Genomic DNA, 18,690 nt, shown 5'->3' with positions numbered 1-18,690 from the left:
ATTTCTCTCTGTCCCACAACAGATTCGTCTGCTCCCAGCCATCTATCACTGGGTGCCCAAACATTGACATGCAGGGCCGGGGCCTGAGATCAGACAGAAATTGTTATGAACATCCATTTTCCTCCAAACGGGACTGATAGGAGGATTAAATGAGACAAGGCAGGCAGGTGTTCCTGACACGCTGCCTCATGAACCACAAAACAGTGAAATCACTACACAACCAATATCCAGTGTGAACAGGTAAGACCTAAGCCTTGATGATTGTGGCTTCTCAGGGTTGGGGTGGGAAATGCACTGGTGATGACAAAGTTGAAAGAAAAATATGTGGTATCCTCAAGGTCAAGGGTATTCAGTCAACATTCCACAGCTCTCTTGGGGAGTAAAGCCATCACTGGGCCTTTGAGTAATCTGTGCTGCCACTGGGCAACTGACAAATGGGTACAATTCACTCTTTCCTTCCAGATATCTAAGTGCCTCCCAAGGGCCAGGTCTGCTCTAGGGTGGGGGGCACTGCAAGGAACAAAATAGCCACAACTCCCTGCCCTCAGGGGCCCGATATTCTAGGGAGCTGGGCTGGCTTAAAAGTCAGCAAAGTATACAGTGAAGCTTGGTCCTTCGTTTATTTGATCGTGGTTCTTCATTCTCTTTTTACATAAACACCTGATTCTGCTTCTTGCTCTTTTCCCCAGGTGATATGCTCTGGGGACAGAACCTTATTAGTACACAGAGATATGGGTCTACCTCATTTGTTTCTGTTGCAATGGAATTCCTCGGTGTAGCGACTCTGTGGTTTATTTAACCAGCCCCCTGTTTTGGGACGATCACTAGAACATGAATCCCACATGAGCAAGGACTTGGACTCTTTTGTTCATGGTTCTGTCCCTAGAGCCTAGCATAGTGCTTGGCACACAGCAGGCACTCAATGAATGATTATTAGGTGAAAGAATACATTTGGGGTGTTACCAGGTTGTTTCTAATGCTTTGGTATCAAACAGTGTCAGTGACCATTTGCACAAGTTTCCTGGGGCAGGAGACCATGTCTCTATGACAGACGCGAGCAATAGTGTTCATTTGCGAGGCCTGGGAGTCTAGGTATTTATTTTTAACTTTTTGTTTGGAAATGATTATGGATTCACAGGAGGTTGCAAGGAAATGTGCAGGGAATGTCCCTTCCCCCAGTCTCCCCCAAAGTCAGCGTCCTGCATAAATCAAGTACAATATCAAAACCAAGAAATGGGCATTGGTACCCTCCACAGAGCTTATTCAGATCACACTGGTTACACACGCCCTTGCCCACACACACCCATGTGTAGCTCTATGCCATTTTATGACATGTATCCCTGTGTAAACACCACCACCACCAAGATACTCACTGTCCCATCACAAGACCCCTTCTTCCCCTCTTTACGGCTATGAACCCTTCTCCTCATCCCCCCCTGACAACAATCCATCTCTGTGTCATTTCACTAATGGACTCATGCACTATGTATGCTTGAGGAACTGACCTTTTCCACTCCTTCAGGTTCATTCGTCTGGCTGAGTGTATCGACAGTTCATTCCTTTTCACTGCTGAGTCGTATTCCATGAGCTGGTCATACCACTGTGTATGTAACTCTCATATGCATTTTTAATTCTAACAGATACTGCAGAATTATGCCCTTGATGGTCCAGGGCATGGAAACTCTGCTCAGCACTGACTATGGCATCTATTTCCCCCTTTTCCTTGTTAATACTTCAGAACATCAAACGTTTTCCTGCATCTCATGAGTGAAAACTGACCTGTTTGGGGGGCATCCGTTTTTCTGATTCCACAGATAGGACTCTTGTGGAAAACTCTTTGCACAGCAAGGGGGTTGTGGGGGCCAGGTAGACTTTGGGAGGGAGGGTTACTCACTGTGACAGCCCTGGAGGCCAACACTGGTGCTGATGGTGGTGTAAACTGAAGGCATTGCGGGCCCCAGTTAAAAGTCTGCCTAAGTGAAAACCCTTTCCAGGGTGCCTTTGCCATCAAGAAGTGCCATCATATTTCCTCACTCCTTGAATTCAGGGCAACCTTGTGACTTGCCTCAGCCAACAGAATGTGCTGGAAGTGACACTACACCAATCCCGGAATAAGATCTCAAGAATCCTGGTGTGCTTCTGCTCTCTGACATTGCCATGTGAACGAACCCAAGAGAGCTCCTGGAGGATGAGCTACTGTGTGGAGGAGGGATGAGCTATCCCTAGGCCAGCCCAGAGTCTGCCGACCACCACAGACGGGAAAGAGCCCACCAGGATATGGGAGGAAACCCAGCCAGGACCAGAAGAGCTATCCAGATGTCCTGCGGATTTTCCAGCAAGAGTATGAATTTACTGCTCTAAGGCACCAAGTTTTGGGCAGTTTGTTAGGTAGTAACAGCTAACTAATACAGCAGTGCAAGAGGAAAGTCTCCAGCCAGACAAAGCTGCCCAGGCTCGGTGACAACTGTGCAAGATGGATTTGAAGGAGTCTCTGGCAAATGAAGTCTCAGAAATCTCTGTTCCAATATACAGAAGTCCCAGACAAGTTCCCCCGCTCAATCCGTGGCCCTCAGCCACCCACTCCGAGTAAGCAACTTTAACAACTTCTGTCAAAGACAGCTCCCATCTTAACGTGGCAGTGGGTGAGAAACCCAAAGTGGCGAAGATGCCCCCTCCCCAGCCTCACGCTCGGAGACAGGGGGTTTGCAGTTAAAAATACCCTTTCCCCTCCTCTCAAACATGGAAACTGTCCAGGGTCAGCCTCCCACACACTTCCACTCAATTTCTGACTCTGGTTATAAAACCTTGTGCCTAAAAATAGATTTCAAGGGGATTTCATAGACATGTTCTCAGGCATAATTGCAGTGTTCCTGCAAACTTCGGAGCAATTCAATTTTAGTCTTTGAACACACACTCTTCAAAGCCCAGCCCCCAGGTATTAAGCATCAGGAAGAGCTGTGATTGATTCCTCTCCCTCTGATTCTCCCACAAGGAGGGCAGGTGTCAGCTGCAGCTCTTCCCAATGCACTCCTGCCTCATTTGGTTTTAGTCATTCATCCATGTGCCCACCTCCAAATTGCCCAGCCCAGGGTTTGCACACCTGCCTAGTCCTTGCTGTCTGCCTGGCCTCTGGCTCCTCCTTGCTCTTCCTTCTATCCTCTGCCCTTCCCTTCCTTTGCTTCCCCAGCACAGAATCAGTCCCAGACGCCCCCTCACTCCTCTCTGATCCCATTTATCATCACAGCCTCCCCCTTCTACTTCACACATGTGCAGAATTTAGAATGAGGGAGGATGCTAGAAATCAACTGGCCCAACCTTCTTAGTTTGCAGATGAACCCTGGAGAGCCAGGATGATGGGAGGGTTGAAGTCAAGGTCAAATGTGGAGGCAGTGACCAAGGCAGAAGTAGAACCCAGGGCCCCTACACTGAGGGAGTCACCTCTAGCTCTGGTTAGTTACCCACCAAGTTCTAAACAACAGCAACAACAATACTGATAATGAAAAATACACGTATTAAATTCTTACTGTATGCCAGGCACTGGGCATACATTTAATTATCAACATTTTATAGATGGACAAACTGAGGTATAGAGAAGTGAGGTGTCCTGCCCAAGGTCATAGTTATTAACTGGCAGATCGAGGATCTGAAGTCAAGTTTGATGCCAAAGGCTACAGCTCCTCAAGCCTACCCTGAATCCTGTTATAAACACCTCTTCTATTGGGATGTTCACCTGCATTTTCACTGCACCACGCATTTTCTAGGTCCTCCTGTCAGTTTTTAGGCTCCCGTTCCTGTTCACTCCACTGCCTGCTGGTCCTCAATGGGACTCCTTTGGCCATCATGGCCCCTTTGCAGAAGGGAGCCAGTTTTTCAGAATGGGTTTGCTTTCTTAGACCAACTCCACTACTTCCTGGCTCTACCGTTGGGCAAGCAACCTCACTCACACTCTGAGCCTTAGCTTCCCTGCCTACAAAATGCAGGAGAGAATGGACCACCTCATGGAGGCACGGGAAAGATAAGACAAAATAAATCCAAGTAGGATGACCTGCACACAGTAGGTCCTCAAGAATGAATCCCCTTCAGGCCTAGTCAATGCCTTCCCTGCCTCAAATCCATCATACTCTCATCTCTGAGTACACAATTGTTTTTCTCTACTACCCACCTCTACCTTTCATAGTATCTGGTTCCTAATGGGCCTCATCCTACTTCTCTGGGCACCTATGGAGGCATTTATCTCCATGGCATGTCCAGTCTGTGCCAGAGTCCAGGCCCTAATTCCACATCTTATTTTAGGTTCAAGTGTCTTCTCCACAACTGCACTACAATATCTTTGAGGGCGAAGCTGTTGTCCAAAATACCAAACCCAGAGCACTGGCATTCATTCATTCCACCAATATCTTCCTCAGTATCTACCATGTTCCAAGCCCTGTGCTAGCTTGCGAAGGGCACCGGAAGGGAAACCCCAATCACCTGTCCTCTCACAGCTTCCAGCCTAGTGGGGAGCCAGGAGAGTGAGGGCACAGTTGGGCAGACTCTGAGGGCTGCCTCCCAAGGGGCCATTCCCTCCTCTGCCTGGCAGAACTCTGACTATGCCCTCAATTGACAGCTTCAGAGCTAAGTCCTGGCCCTTTTAAGCTTTTGGTCCCATGCTCTTGGCTATGACTGGTTTAGGCATGGCTCTGTGACCCAATTCTAGCCAAACAGACCTAAGAGGAAGTCAGCAGGGGACTTCCTGGGAAAGAATTCCTACCTGATAAAAGAAATGCAGAGATGCCTCCTGTCTTTTGTCTCCCAGGCTCTGTGACACCAGCAGGGAATGCTCCGGACAAGGGAGCTCCTCCTGGCTGATGACTGCGGCAGGGGAGAAAGACAGACCTTAGGCTACTGTGGTATGGATGAGCCCTGGAATTACCCACCTGCAGAGCTTTAGATTAGGTGAGATAAGAAAGGGACTTACTGTTTGCGAGTGGAGTCACGGAATCCAAGTCATTGAAACCAAAAGCCAACTCCCTGGTTCAGCAGTTAACACACAATAGTTCGTGCTCTGGGGTGGGGTGGGTGGGGCACCCTGAGGAAAAGTTTCACAAAGAAGTCACATTTGACCAGTCTTCCTTTTCAAGAGGGAGAAAGAGTTGGCCAGGTCGGAGGAGTTGGCATCTGCAAAGTCTGAAAGGATGTGTGCAAAGGAAAGGTCTGGAGCCCACACACTAGACAACAGCTCCTTTTGCCACATCCTCTCCAGGCCTCACTTTGCTCCTCTGTAAAATGGGGCAGAGAACTTTCTCACAAGGTGGTGGGGAGGCTTGAGTGGGGCTGTGCTCATGAAAGTGCTTGTAATTGCCTGGCCCTACCCAAATCAAGGCTGTCATCTGCATTCAGCCTTTGCCTGAGGGATGGCATATCTAATGCTGGCCCCTCCCTCCAAATTTCCAGCAGTGCTGCAATCTCCCTTTCATCTCTCCCTTCAACCTTTTGCAGGCTGCCCTTAAGTAAGAAATGATTTCTCTATCTGACTGTACCACAGTTCTCTTCTCTTCTTTCATTCTGGACAGTTTCACCTAATTCAGTGACTCCATTCAGGCATTCATCCTTAGGAGATGCCTGGCTGCATGCCCAGGGGTCCACACACCAGAACATTTATCATGGTGTTGCCTATAATAGCAAAATTCTGGATACAACCCGAGTGCCCATCAGGAAGGGATCTAGTAAATAAATTATGACAGGGCCACTTATAAAAGATGAAGGAGAGATAAATTTATTGATATTTAAGATGTCCATATTCTATTATTGAGTGAGATAGGTATCAAAAAAAAAAACCCCACTGTTTACATATCATAGCAAAGACATTTGGCAAAATATTAGCAGAGATTAGCTCTTTTAAATGGAATTTTACTTATGTTTTACTTTTTTTTTAAGATTTTATTGATTTATTTGACATAGAGAGAGAGCAAGTGAGTACAAGCAGGGGGAGAGGCAGAGGGAGAGGGAGGAGGGAGCCCAATGTGGGGTTGATCTCAGGACCCTAGGATCATGACCTGAGCTGAAAGCAGACACTTAACAGAAAGAGTCACCAGGCACCCCTATGTTTTACTTTCTTTATGTTTTTCAATATCACTTGCATTTTCTATAATCTATATATAATCTATATGTAACATGTCTATAATCCATCAGTAAAAGCTATTTTTATTTTGAAAGAAAAAAAAATAGAGAATTGAACCCAAGATCTACCTTCTTTGGGCAATCTCACCTAAAGTCATGCGTGACAGGATTGGAGTATTTATGCTAGTTCTGCTAACCGGGAACCCGCTCCATGGCACCTCTGCTTGGACATTGACTGGTGTGGTGAGCTCACTATTATGCCAGGCAAAGCTCTAATAACTAGAGACTTCTCTCTCTTCGAACAAGAATCTCACCCTCAGTCTTAATGCTGCCTTCTGTGCCTCACAGATGCTTCCTGATGCTTCCCTCTTCCCCCATGCACTTGTCATACTCCACCCCAGCCATTTATCAAGTAACATGATTTCCTGGGGGATGCCCCATTTCTAGGCAGAGCATGAATAAAGACCTAGAGATAGGCAAGCATCTGTGCAACCGTGCTGTGAACTTATCCAGATGAGTGTGGGGGCACATGTGGGCTAAGATAAGGCCAGGATGAAATTGGAAAGGTCCATATATGCCACATTAAGGAGACTAGCCATCACCTCCTAGGGCATGGTTCTCACACGTTTTATATTCATAACACCTTCATATACTAAAAATTTGGCATCACACTTGAAGGAATTAAAGGACTCAAAAATACCTCTAAATAAATAGTGATTATTTCAACTCGTTCCCTACCTGTATCAGTCAGGATGGGCCAGGTTATGCTGCAGTAACAAATAAGCCCAAAATGGCAGTGCTAAAAGCATGGTCTTCTCACTGATGCTACATGCACATTATGGGTTGGTTTGGGGCTCTATATCATTCTCATTCAGAAATCGGATTAAGGGAGGCCACATCTCCATACTGCTTCGATTGCCAAGGGAGGAACAGGGGAAAGTGGCCAACAGTGTGCTGGTTATTAGAGCTTCCACCAGAAATGACATGTCACTTTTTCTCAAAACTCATTGGCCAAAGCAAGACACACAGCCATAACTGATATCAAAACAGGCAAGGAAATTTACTATGTGCCTAGAGAGTATAGAGCTGGAAATATTTCTTTATCACTAATGACTAATGAAATTGCTACATTAAAAAGAAGAGGGAGCAGAGAAAGAGAGGGAGGATGAAGAAGGCAAGGGAGGGGGGTATTTTATGATCCAGGCTTTTTGCTAAACACTCTACAAATCTCAACTCTTAAACCAATCCAATGCACTACTTTTATTTTCTCTCTTTCACTGCTAAGGGACTGAGGCACAGAGAAGTTGAGCGACTTGCCCAAAGTCACACAGGTGGAAAGAGGTTCATCCAGAATTTGTTCCTAGGTACTCTTAACCACCATTACATTACTGAACAAATAGTCAACTGTGAATCAGTGCCAATAAAAACATTCAGTTATTTCAGAATTCAGCTGGTTGCCCTTTGCATGGATTTGCTGAGAACTTTCCAGGCCTCATGTTCTTATCTACTCCTGATGGCAACGTTTGGGAGATTCGTTCAATGAGGTATCTCTATCCAGTGTCAGTTTATTGCACACTGTGCCTCTTATATCCCACCTACATATTGGACCCTCTTTACAGCCCTGCATCTCATGACCCACCCCCCGCAACCCTGCACTATGTTATGACTACTGGACGTTCACCTCAACAATTCATTTCTTCAACCAGCATCAGAAGCATATTTTTCAAGTTTCTTACACAATGATGGCCCACCTGTGAGTTTTAGTCAACTGTAATCACTGCTGGGCAAGATGCCCTCATCTCAGGCTTTTGTTGTTGCTGTCAGGGGGTGGTGACTATTTGGGTTGTACAAGAAATCCATTCATCCAACACACATTTATCAACCATCCACTATGTGGTCAGAAAGTACAGTGACAGTTGGGCAACAGACGCTGGGGTAGAGGCCTTTGAGCACTGCCCCCCTCCCCCTCACACCGTCCCCTACCAGGGCATAACACATCACTGCTCTCTAACATCCTGGCCCCATGAAACCAGGAAGGATCCATTATGAACATCTCCACACCAAGAGGCTTCCTGCTACCCAGCAGACGTCATGCAGTGAGGGCAGCTGGGAACTAGAAACACGGGGGCTGGGTTTATGATGTGGCTTCATCAATGAGTAACTACTTTATGGGGAAAGGAAGGTGATATTTATCAAGCCATATTATAGGTTTGCTGTGAAGATGGAAAGATAGAGAGATAGGTGAAAAGTGCTCTCTAAATGATATGATGATGACGATGGCAGTGATCACTGCCAACAAGAAAGTACCTACTGTGTGCCAGGCACTGTTCCAGGAACTTGACTGGTCTTAATTCTTGTCATTCTTCACAAAAGTCCCAATAAGGTAGGTGCTCTTAGTATCCTGTTCTGCATATGAGGAAACAGAGGTTGTTGAAGCCACTCATCCAGGATCACACAGATGTGATCAAAGTGACAGCACCAGGACTCTAAGCTCAGCAGGTTGGCTCAAATGTTAGATGCTCTTGTGTACACTTGGACTATTTTCTCTCTAAATGTGGACTGGACAGCTGTTGCTCTCCTCTTTTTGATTCCTCAGTACTAGTCTGAACTTTGGGGGAAAGGGGAGTATGTTCTCACCCGAAATCATAAATATTCACTCTATCCTTGGTTCATTGTTGTTGTGCACTGAATTGTGTCCTCCCAGGAGACATGGTGGAGTCCTAACCCCTGGTACCTGTGAATGAGACCTTATTTAGAAATAGGGTCTTTGTAGATGTAATCAACTTTAGATGGGGTCATACTCAATGAGGATGGGGCCTATTCCTAGTCAAGTATCCTTATGAGGGGAGAAAGATTTGGAAATACAGACAGACAGAGGAAAGATGGCTGTGTAAAGACAGAGGCAGAAATTGGAGTGATATAGCTACGAGCTGAAGAACAGCAATGATTGTCTGATTCCATCAGAAGCTAGGAAGAGGCAAGGAAGGATTCTTCTCCACAGGTTTTATTGGCCCTGACGATACCTTGATTTTAGACCACCACCCTCCAGACCTGAGAGACTAAAAATCTGTTTTGGGCATCCTAGTTTGTGGTAGTTTGTTTTGGCAATTCTAGAAAACTGACACAATCATGTGTTGAGCATCTCCTGTGTTCCAGACATACTGGGAATAGGACATTAAAAGAGACAGGAACGTGGGGCGCCTGGGTGGCTCAGTGGTTTAAGCCTCTGCCTTCAGCTCAGGTCATGATCCCAGGGTCCTGGGATCGAGCCCCACATCGGGCTCTCTGCTCAGCAGGGAGCCTCCTTCCCCCACCTCCTCTGTCTGCCTCTCTGCCTGCTTGTGATCTCTGTCAAATAAATAAATAAAATCTTAAAAAAAAAAAAAAAGAGACAGAAACTCAGACTTCAATACATTCACAGTCTGGTGGGTCTGGCTTATATAGAACTCTGCACTAGAGAAAAAAAAACAAAAACAATAACTAAGTAGTGGTTTGAGTAGCAGGAGACATGAATTCTAGGTCTAGTTCAGCTGCCTTAAAATGCTGTGTGACCTTGAAAAAGTTGCTTTCCTTCTCTGGACCTATCTTTTCACTTTTTCTATAAATCAAGGAGTTGGCCCAGTTACTTCTCAAGGGGTATCCTTGCTTTAAAGTTCTTTGACCTGCTGGGGTGAGGACAATCAGGAAGGGGCAGGGAAAGCATGGGCAGCCTCCCATACTCCTCCCACCACCCTCTTTATGGAGCTCCAGCACTCCGGGGCCCCAGAGCCAACCCCAAATCTGTTTACCCTGGCTTGCCTGTTCCTTCCCATGGAAACCACAGTAAAGTCTCCTGTCCATTTTTTCTTCCTGACTCCCTCTGCCTGCTCACGGAACCTGGTGCTTCCCTTGTGGTGTGGTGAGGCCCTTCCTCTTGGAAACTGTAACAAGCTGTCTTTTCAATGGCCATTGCTTCCAATCTATTGGCCTCACCATACCTACATCATAATAAACCTATATTTAAAAATAAGGACAATATCATCTATCTCATAGGAGTGTCATGAAATTTAAAGATTAAATATGGGAAAACAGTCTCTCTCACACAGCATCAGGCAAATGGCAAGGGGCTTTCAAAATGTTATTTTCTTGGGGCACCTGGGTGGCTCAGTGGGTTAAAGCCTCTGCCTTCAGCTCGGGTCATGGTCTCAGGGTCCTGGGATCGAGCCCTGCATTGGGCTCTCTGCTCCCCAGGGAGCCTGCTTCCGTTCCTCTCTCTCTGCCTGCTTCTCTGCCTACTTATGCTCTCGGTCTGTCAAATAAATAAATAAAATCTTTAAAAAAAATTGTTTAACAAAATGTTATTTTCTTTTCCCTCTCCCTATCCATATTCTTTCCCCTATGCCCTCCTACTCCCATATCTCTCTCCCTCCCAGGATTGGCTACACAGTTTGTGGGACTCAGGGCAAAATGAAAATGTGGGGTCTTCTGTTCCAAAAGTATTAAGAATTTTAATATGGTGACCACAAAGCGTTAAATCCAGTGTGAGGGCCCTTCTCAACACAGGACTCTGTGACTGCCTAGGTCAGGTGCCCATGAAGCTGGCCCCGTGTCTTCTGCCTTTCCAACCTTCCATCAAGTTCCCTTTTGCTTCTCAAATCTCTCTAGACTGATTTTCCAATCCCAAAGCCCCAATATTGACCCCCTCCACACTTTTTTTGTTCTCTACTAACAGATCAAATTTTTTAGATACCATAAACTTTTAATAATTCCACTTCATTGTGAAGGGAGGAAAGGAGGCCAGTATAAATTAATGAAAGTCTGAGAAATAAGACATTACTAAAGAAATGCTGTTTTATTGCCCTCTGATTTATATAGTGACAGAGGTGACATGGAGAGGAAGGAAGAGTGGAAGAAGCTGAAGCTTTTTGGATTTGATGTGACAAATAGAAAATATTTCACTTATAACCTGTGATAAGCATATTCCCATTTTGCAAGTGATGCTACTAAAAACTGTCTCTTTTAAGTAGGTTAATATTTCTCTTGCTGACAATTATTTTGCTTGCAGAGAACTTTTTGATGCTATAGATGCTGGTAAATTTCTTCTGCAGTGATCCTATATAACAAAATGATTTCCCTGACCTTGCAGGCAATCTATAGCATAGATCGGGTTATAGACAGTTCTTGTCAAAGGGAAATCCAGTCCAGCAAATTCTCTCTGCTCCCTTCCTCTAGGATGGTCACATCTTCAGAGCAACCTTCAAAGAGGCAGAGCTCATCCCGTGCCACACTGCAATACTCCTTGACTTAATCATCACTGGCTGCTGCCACGTTTCAGACCTAACTACTGTCCTATCATAACTGGATCCAGACCTATTTTTGGGTGGCATCCCCCAACAGTGCACATGCCCCACATCTCCAAGCGTTACCAATCTGGGCCTGGACTGCCCTCCCCCCAACCTGCACAGTCTGCCAAAATCCTAACTCATGTTTCAAGGTTCAGCTCAAAGGTCCTCTCCTCTGGGAAGCTGCCTCTGACATTTCCAGGCAGAATCTGTGTGTCCGTCTGCCCCCACAGCATGTCTATTAGAGCATTTGTGCTCCTGACTCACAGTCATCTATACACCTCTTTCAGAGGGGACAAGGGGTGCCTTTGGGTCCTGCATCTGGCCCATCTCTGAGGAGGCCGGGCAGCCCAGCAGCCAAGCAACAGAGGAGGTCCCCGCTCCAGTGCCAACCAACAGCAGGCAGATGGGAACACTAGTTTCATGCCAGTGTGAGGTTTCAATCAGAGGATAACCCAAAAGTGCTTAGCACAGAGCCTACAAAAAGCAAGCTCAAAAAATATTAACAGTTCTCCCTGAACACTGGTATATAAATATGAGGTCACAGAATGGCCACACATCCCAGTTTAGCTGGAAAGTCCTGATTTATGCCTGTGGTCCTGGAGTTATTATTAATAATGCCCTCTCCCTTTCTCAAAAGTGTTTCAGGTTGGATGACAATTTATATGGCCACCTTTGACAGTTAGGACCAGGTCTACTTTAGTTACCAGTGTGTCCCTGCCACATAAACGGTGCTTAGTACTTGTTAAGTACTTAATAAAAATGTATCAAATGAATCTGTCTCCCATGCCTAGCAAGTGCCTGGCACCTGGTAGGAGCTTTATAACTGCTAGACATGGCTGATTTCTCTGCATTTCTAAGCATCTTTTGACCCAGAGACGACATGAAGCAAGGCTCAGTGAGCAAGTGCATGAATGAATGAATGAATGAACGAACGAACGAACACACTCCCTCCCTTCTCCTCTATTGCCAGTAGTACATCTGGGGGAAGGAATTACATCTTACAGAGGTAGGAAGAGGACTGGGTCAGATGGAGGAGGTGAGGATGATGGTCTTCCTGCGAGACAGTGGTGAGGGGGTGTCTCTTCCCGGGGTTGCATCAGGTCCCTGTTTCCATTTCCCAGCTAGAAACTAGGGATTGATATCCCCCATACATGCAGCAGGAAACCATAACCAGTGGTTCCAGTGGGCTCTTGAGGGTGCCGAGACACTTGCCTCCACCAAACATTGCAAATAAATTACAGGTGCTCAGGGTTCCAGCAGGTGCTGCCTACCAGTAGCTGACATGGCCACAGAGGAGAAGTCACCTAAATCTAGGTGCCAGAAGTAGAAGGAAGAGAACAGGAATTACTTCTGCCTTTCTAGGCTCGGAAAGGAAATTTCACGTGTTGGTAGCCAAAAATATTTGGATACAGACCATGCACCAGACATGATGATAAGAACTTCAAGAACATTAACTCAGCCATCAGAACAGCCCTATGAAGTAGTTACTCCCATTTTACACATGGGAAGTGAGTCAGGGTGGGGAAATGACTTGCCAGAGGTCACACAGCCAGTAAGACAGTGTCCAGAGCTCAAATCGCCTGGAAGGCAGGGGTAGAAACTGAACAGGAGTCCTCTCCACCCCTCCCCACCCAATATAAGAAAGCCCAGTTCCTGTTCCTCCTGGTCTGGCTGTGTGACCTTGAGCCTGGCTCAACCTCTCTGAGCCTCACTTCCCTTTTCCAAGGCTAATGATCTAGGAGGTTAGGATATACTCCATTTCCAGGATATCTGCTCTTTCTGAGACCACAGGCTCCAGGGTGATCAGAGCCTGGGTGAGTCCAGGTATCCAAGAACATACTGATCCACCACGGAGGCTGGGGTGGGGGGATACCTCCTCCACCCTTTTTCGGAAGGAGCCCCTGCAGCTGGGCTAAAAAATTAAGAGGCATATCTGAGAGCCCAACTGAGTGTGGGGCTTCAGAGCTCTTGTATCACCATCTGGGGTACTGCCGGACGGCAGCTTCCGTTTGGAGAAGGGCTGCGGGAAGGGTGAGGGAAGCCAGAAAAATGCGAGAAGAGAGCTGCAGAGGGCACCTGGTGGAGGGTCCTCCCGCACTTTGGCTCTTAGAAGCTAGGACAGAAACCGCCTTTGGCGGGGGTAGAAGCCCCAAGCCCAGGGTCAACGTCCATAGCTCTGGTCATTTTCCCAGCCTTCAGGAATCTGGGCCTGGAGAAAGGGGGGGCCCTATACCGGGGGGACGCCAGGCGGAGAAGTCAGAGCCAGCTGAGAAGGAGGAAATGGGGAGAGGTTGTAGCGCTCTGGACGCCCCCAGCTTCAGGGCTGTTCTGAGCCCGGAAAGTTTGCGCGCGGCAGGCGCGCGGTGCGCCCCCTCCCAGCGCCTGCAGGCGCCGGGTCCGCAGGCGCCCACCCCGGCCCGCCCCGCCCGCCGCTCGGTGCCCGCTCAAGGTCACTGCTGACAAGGCGCCTGCCTCCGCGAAGCTAGGGGACCCAGAACGTGCTCCGGCTTAAGCTCAGACTCTGGCCCGCCGGGGGTTCCTGGGGTCGAGCGCGTTTGGAAAGGAAGCAGGCTGGAAGGGAGATAGAGACCGAAGGAGAGGGGAGGAGGCCCAGAGCCCGGGCCCGGCCGCCCCTGCCTCACCTGCGCCGGCTCCGCGAGCAAGATGCTGCCGCTGCCGCTGCCGCTGCCGCCGCCTCTGGTGCGCGCCCGGCCCGGCCCGGCCCGGCCCCGCTGCGGCTGCGGCTTCTCTGCCGCGGCTGCCCCGCGCTTGCCTCGCCCCGCGGCCCCGCCACCGCCCGCCTGCCTCCCTCCCTGCGCCGCCGCCTCTGCCACCGCTGCACTGCGCTCTGCCCGCCTCCCTCCCTTCCTCCCTCCCTCCCCTCCCCGCTCCCTCCTCCCCCGCGCGCTCCCCCTCGGCCCTCCCCAAACTCCGCACGGAAAGCGCCCCGCGGGACCCAGAGCGCGCCGTCCCGCCCGCGCCCTCCTGCACGCGCACGTGCGGGTCGGCCTCGGCAGGGGGAGGGGTCTGCAGCCTCTCCGTGGTTGCTGTCTCCAGGTACCTCTAGTGCCAGCAGCCCCTTATTCTGCCCCATCCCCACCGTTAGCTTGCTCCTTGGAGGGACCCCCCCCATCCTTCTCCCCGCAGGGGTCAGGATGTCCCTTCTGCACAACTGAAACCTGTGGTTGGGGTCACACAATTTTGGGTGAATTGAGGTGTGGAGCGGGCATCTGGAGAGACCTAGCTTTAGGAGAGAGGGCTGGCTGGACCAATCCTAGGGAGTTTAGGTGGAGGGCACTCACACCCTGAGAAAGGACTTGGGTAGGGCAAGGGCACCTGTTGGGCCCAAGCCTCTGGCTTCTCAGGCCTAAGGCCTGGAGGAGACCAGGAAGAGGCCCTGCCTGAGGAGAAAGGCGAAAACCCCAGACACACACTGAAAGCACCTCCTCAAAGCAGGCTTCCCCTCCTTGGCTCAGGCCCCAGGTCGCTGAAAAGCCTAGCTCTACCAGGAAGCTTGGCCACCTGACTCCAGCGCCTTGGTCTGCTCCATGCCATCAATTAATCATGTCCACTTGCTTATTTATTTATTGGCTTTATAAAAAGCCAAATGCACTGCTCACAGGAAGATAGAAAATGGGCTCCCGTGGGGGTGGGGGGCAGGGAGGGCCTGACCAGGAGGACTCCCCCTCCCCAGGCCTCTACTTGGTGAATAAGGAGGTAGGGCTGGTGAGACCCTGGGCTCTGGATGTCTGCAGCACTTGCTTTCAGGGAATGCCTGGGATATTGTCACCATTCACGGAGCCAAAATTCACCATGGGCTGTGCTCTGCAACCCTAGGATGGGGCAAAGGATATTCAGACTTGGGGGTTTAGGCACAGAAGGAAGAGAGGAGGCCTTGGAGGCCAGTGACCAGAAAGAAATCTGACAGGTGTGAGAGGAGGTATCTCCAGGCTCTTGGCTCAGAGCACTCCGTTCTCACTGCTCTCACTTGGCTTGGCAGGCAGCATCTGTATCTCCTGCCACAGACCTGCCCTATTTCTAGAGTGCCCAGAGGGTATCTCCCCATGGATACCCCCTCACCCAACCATATCTCCTCCCACGTTCCCAGTCCCAGTTAATGACACTGCCATGCCTCCAGATGGTCAGCTTCACAGGTCCCCTCACCAAAACCTCACTGATGGGTCCTCTGCAGTCTCCCTGGAATCTGCTCGCTCACCTCTGTTGAAGGGCCCTCCTTCAAGCCCCCAGAACCTCTCTTCTGGATTCTCACAGCTGACATTCTACCTCCATCCTGCTGTCGCACTGACCTTCATGGAACCAGATGTAGATCATGTCTGCTCCTGCTCTAAAACCTTTCATGGCTCCCCAATGTCCTCAGAAGTCCCATAGCCTCAGGCTGCCATTTAAGGCCTTTCGTGCTCTGTCCCCAAGTACCCTTTCCACTGCTTTACCACCTTAGTTCACAGTGTCCCTCCCTGACACACACTTAACTCTATACCATGTCTATGTCTCTCTTCTGTTCCTTCCATGAAAATGCCTTTTGTCTCTCTCTGTCAGCCTCTGCCCAGTCATGGTGTCAAAGCTTGGCATTAGTATATGATCTCTTTTATGAAACCTTCAGAAACCAGCAGGTAAGTTGAAAAGTCAAAAGGAAAGGGTGTGAAAAGCCACAAAACGTGAGGCAACTCAGTGCAAAAGTGAGTGACACCACAAAAGTCCGAGTGACAAAACTCACCAGCTGTGTGACCTAGGGCATGCCCTCAACCTCTCTGAGCCTGTTGGTTCATCTGCCAAAAGCAATGAATTCCACAGCCTCCTCCAGTATAAGCACTCAACAAATGGTAGCTACAGTTATTCTTGAGCACTTATTGTGTGCTAAACCTCCGGGATTTACAAGGGTGATTTGGTAGGGATTGGAAGTATGGCAAGGATTGTAAATGCAAATGCCTATAAGGACCAGGCAATACTGAGTGAGGTGCGCTGGTTCTGACAGTAGGGCTCTCCCTCCTGGAATTCATCCATAAGGAAAAGCAACAGTGTATATGAAATGGCAAAGAGCTAACAATGGCTCTGTTGGGGGAGGGGGGCAATAAGGAGTGGTGGGGACTGTGGCATCTGCCTATGTACATGGGCATAGCCACTACTCAGCTCCACTTGACTCTGGCCAAGCAGAGATATGAGCCCAGACTGCCAGTTTTCTATTTTTTGAAGAGAAGCTGGACATTTGGATTTTTAGGTGAAAAATCTTGATCTTTAAATGTCAGCAACTAATTAAAAAAAAATTTAAAGCTCTGAAAGGACTGAACACAATATAGTTGTGATAGGTTTTTGGCCAGAGGGCTAGCAGTTTATGACCTCTGGGTTAACAGGAAATGGATCAATGTTACCTATTTACACACAGACACACACTCCCTGCTCTCTGCTCTCTGGCAGAATGTGGTTATGTCCGCCTCAGAGGTACAAAGGGCCACAGGAGAGGAGTGGAGGGAGCACCTCACTGTGGTGAACATGATGGAGGGGGGTCAAGTGAAGCACCTGGGATTAGAAGCAGAAGGGAGGGCCTGGGTCTGCCCCTACAGCACAGAGGAGCTCACATAGACTGTGTGTCATCCCTGAGCCTCAGTCTCCTCGGGAGAGGACAGGGTGGGGAACTACTCAGATGTGGTAAAGGTTATGTGAGGTGATGAGCATGTGAGAAGTGAGGACACGGGAGGTTCCACTGACAACACAGAGGAGCATCTGCTAGTAAGAGAGTTTCAACAATCTGGACACCCAGGAGAAGTCCCACTCCACTAAAAATAGGGCCCTGACAGACTCTTAGAACTTGAAGACTTCTTGAGAGATGAAACTGGCAGCAAAGAGAGAAATGGCTGCTTCCCTCTGCCGGACGCGAGTAAGAAGAGCTGGGCAGGTGACTGGCAACTGGCAAGCCAGTGAGCATGTCATCTCTGAGTCCCAAAGAAGTACAGGACCTCTTTGGTCTCTTAGGGAGACAGGGGCCAGAAATGGCCAACAGCAAAGCTGGGAATGGCCATGTGATCCCAGGGCCACGTGAAAGTCCCTCAAAAGGGTTTGATGGGATGGGATTAAAGCTGACTTTATTTTCCAATTCTCCACAGGGACTGTGTCTTACTATTTTAGTCACAAAGTTATTAAATGCATAATGATAATCCTACTAAGCAAAAAGAAGACAACTAAGTAAATCGATGAGGGAGACATTCAGTAGATGGAAGCCACCTTTACAACAACATTCTTGGAGCTTGATTTTTACCTCATGTACCTGAAGAACTTGTTACTGGAATCTGTAAAGAGATTTCTGGGGCTGACTCAGGTGTCCAGAGTCAGAATCTCCAAGGGCAGCAGGCTGGAAATATGTATTTAACGTCCCACCCCATTTTGTGATCCAGAAATTTGGGCCGATACTGAACTAAAGAAACATTTACTGAGCAGAAGAAAGAAAGAACTCACAGCAAGTCTCTCCCATTAAAGGACTCCAAATGTAGCCAGGAAAACCCAACTCCTTAAATATAAGACAGGACGACACACTTGGGGCACAAAGTGCCCCCAGTGAAGATTTAACACGGATTTCCTCTGGGGGATGTGGGTCAGAGAGGAGGACATTCTATCCTATATATTTCAGGCTCTGAGAATCTTTTACATTACATTACAATAGTAATGCTCCCATGTCTTACTTGAGCTGTTTTAAAACTTAAATAAAAAGGGAAAACCACCAAGTGCCAAGGCAGCCTGGGGGAGGGACAATGAATTCTCCAGGAAGTAAGTGAGCAAGACTTCAGAGGTGGGATTTGAGCTGGTGTCTGAAACAAGAGTTAAAAAAAAAAAAAAGAAAAAAAGAATCTTGCCATTTGCGACGACGTGGATGGAACTAGAGGGCATTATGCTTAGCGAAATAAGTCAATCGGAGAAAGACAACTATCATATGATCTCCCTGATATGAGGAAGTGGAGATGCAATGTGGGGGGGTTGGGGGGGTAGGAAAAGAAAAAATGAAAGAAGATGGGATTGGGAGGGAGACAAACCATAAAAGACTCAATCTCAAAAAACAGACTGAGGGTTGCTGGGGGGAGGGGGGACGGGAGAGGGTGGTGGGGATATGGACATCGGGGAGGGTATGTGCTATGATGAGTGCTGTGAAATGTGTAAACCTGGCGATTCACAGACCTGTACCCCGGGGATAAAACTACATTGTATGTTTATTAAAATAAACAAATTAATTAATTTTTAAAAATGGCAGAAACAATAACCA

At 48.3% G+C, this 18,690-nt stretch overlaps 1 protein-coding gene across 2 annotated transcripts in view; it reads right to left on the bottom strand.

Moving 5' to 3' along the window:
- The window catches only part of ATP2B2 (ATPase plasma membrane Ca2+ transporting 2), a 371,578-nt gene extending 357,379 nt beyond the window's left edge, over positions 1 to 14,199 (bottom strand). For both annotated transcript variants that reach the window (XM_080796558.1, XM_080796557.1), the window contains exon 1: positions 14,066 to 14,199. The gene's annotated coding sequence lies outside the window, so the exon portion shown is untranslated. The remainder of the gene's footprint in view (positions 1 to 14,065) is intronic.
- Between the last annotated feature and the right edge of the window lie 4,491 nt (positions 14,200 to 18,690).

This window comes from Martes martes (assembly GCF_963455335.1).
Source record: "Martes martes genome assembly, chromosome: 1".
Lineage (NCBI taxonomy): Eukaryota > Metazoa > Chordata > Mammalia > Carnivora > Mustelidae > Martes > Martes martes.
Note: the sequence above shows the minus strand (reverse complement) of the source record. Positions and strands in the feature narration are given on the sequence as shown.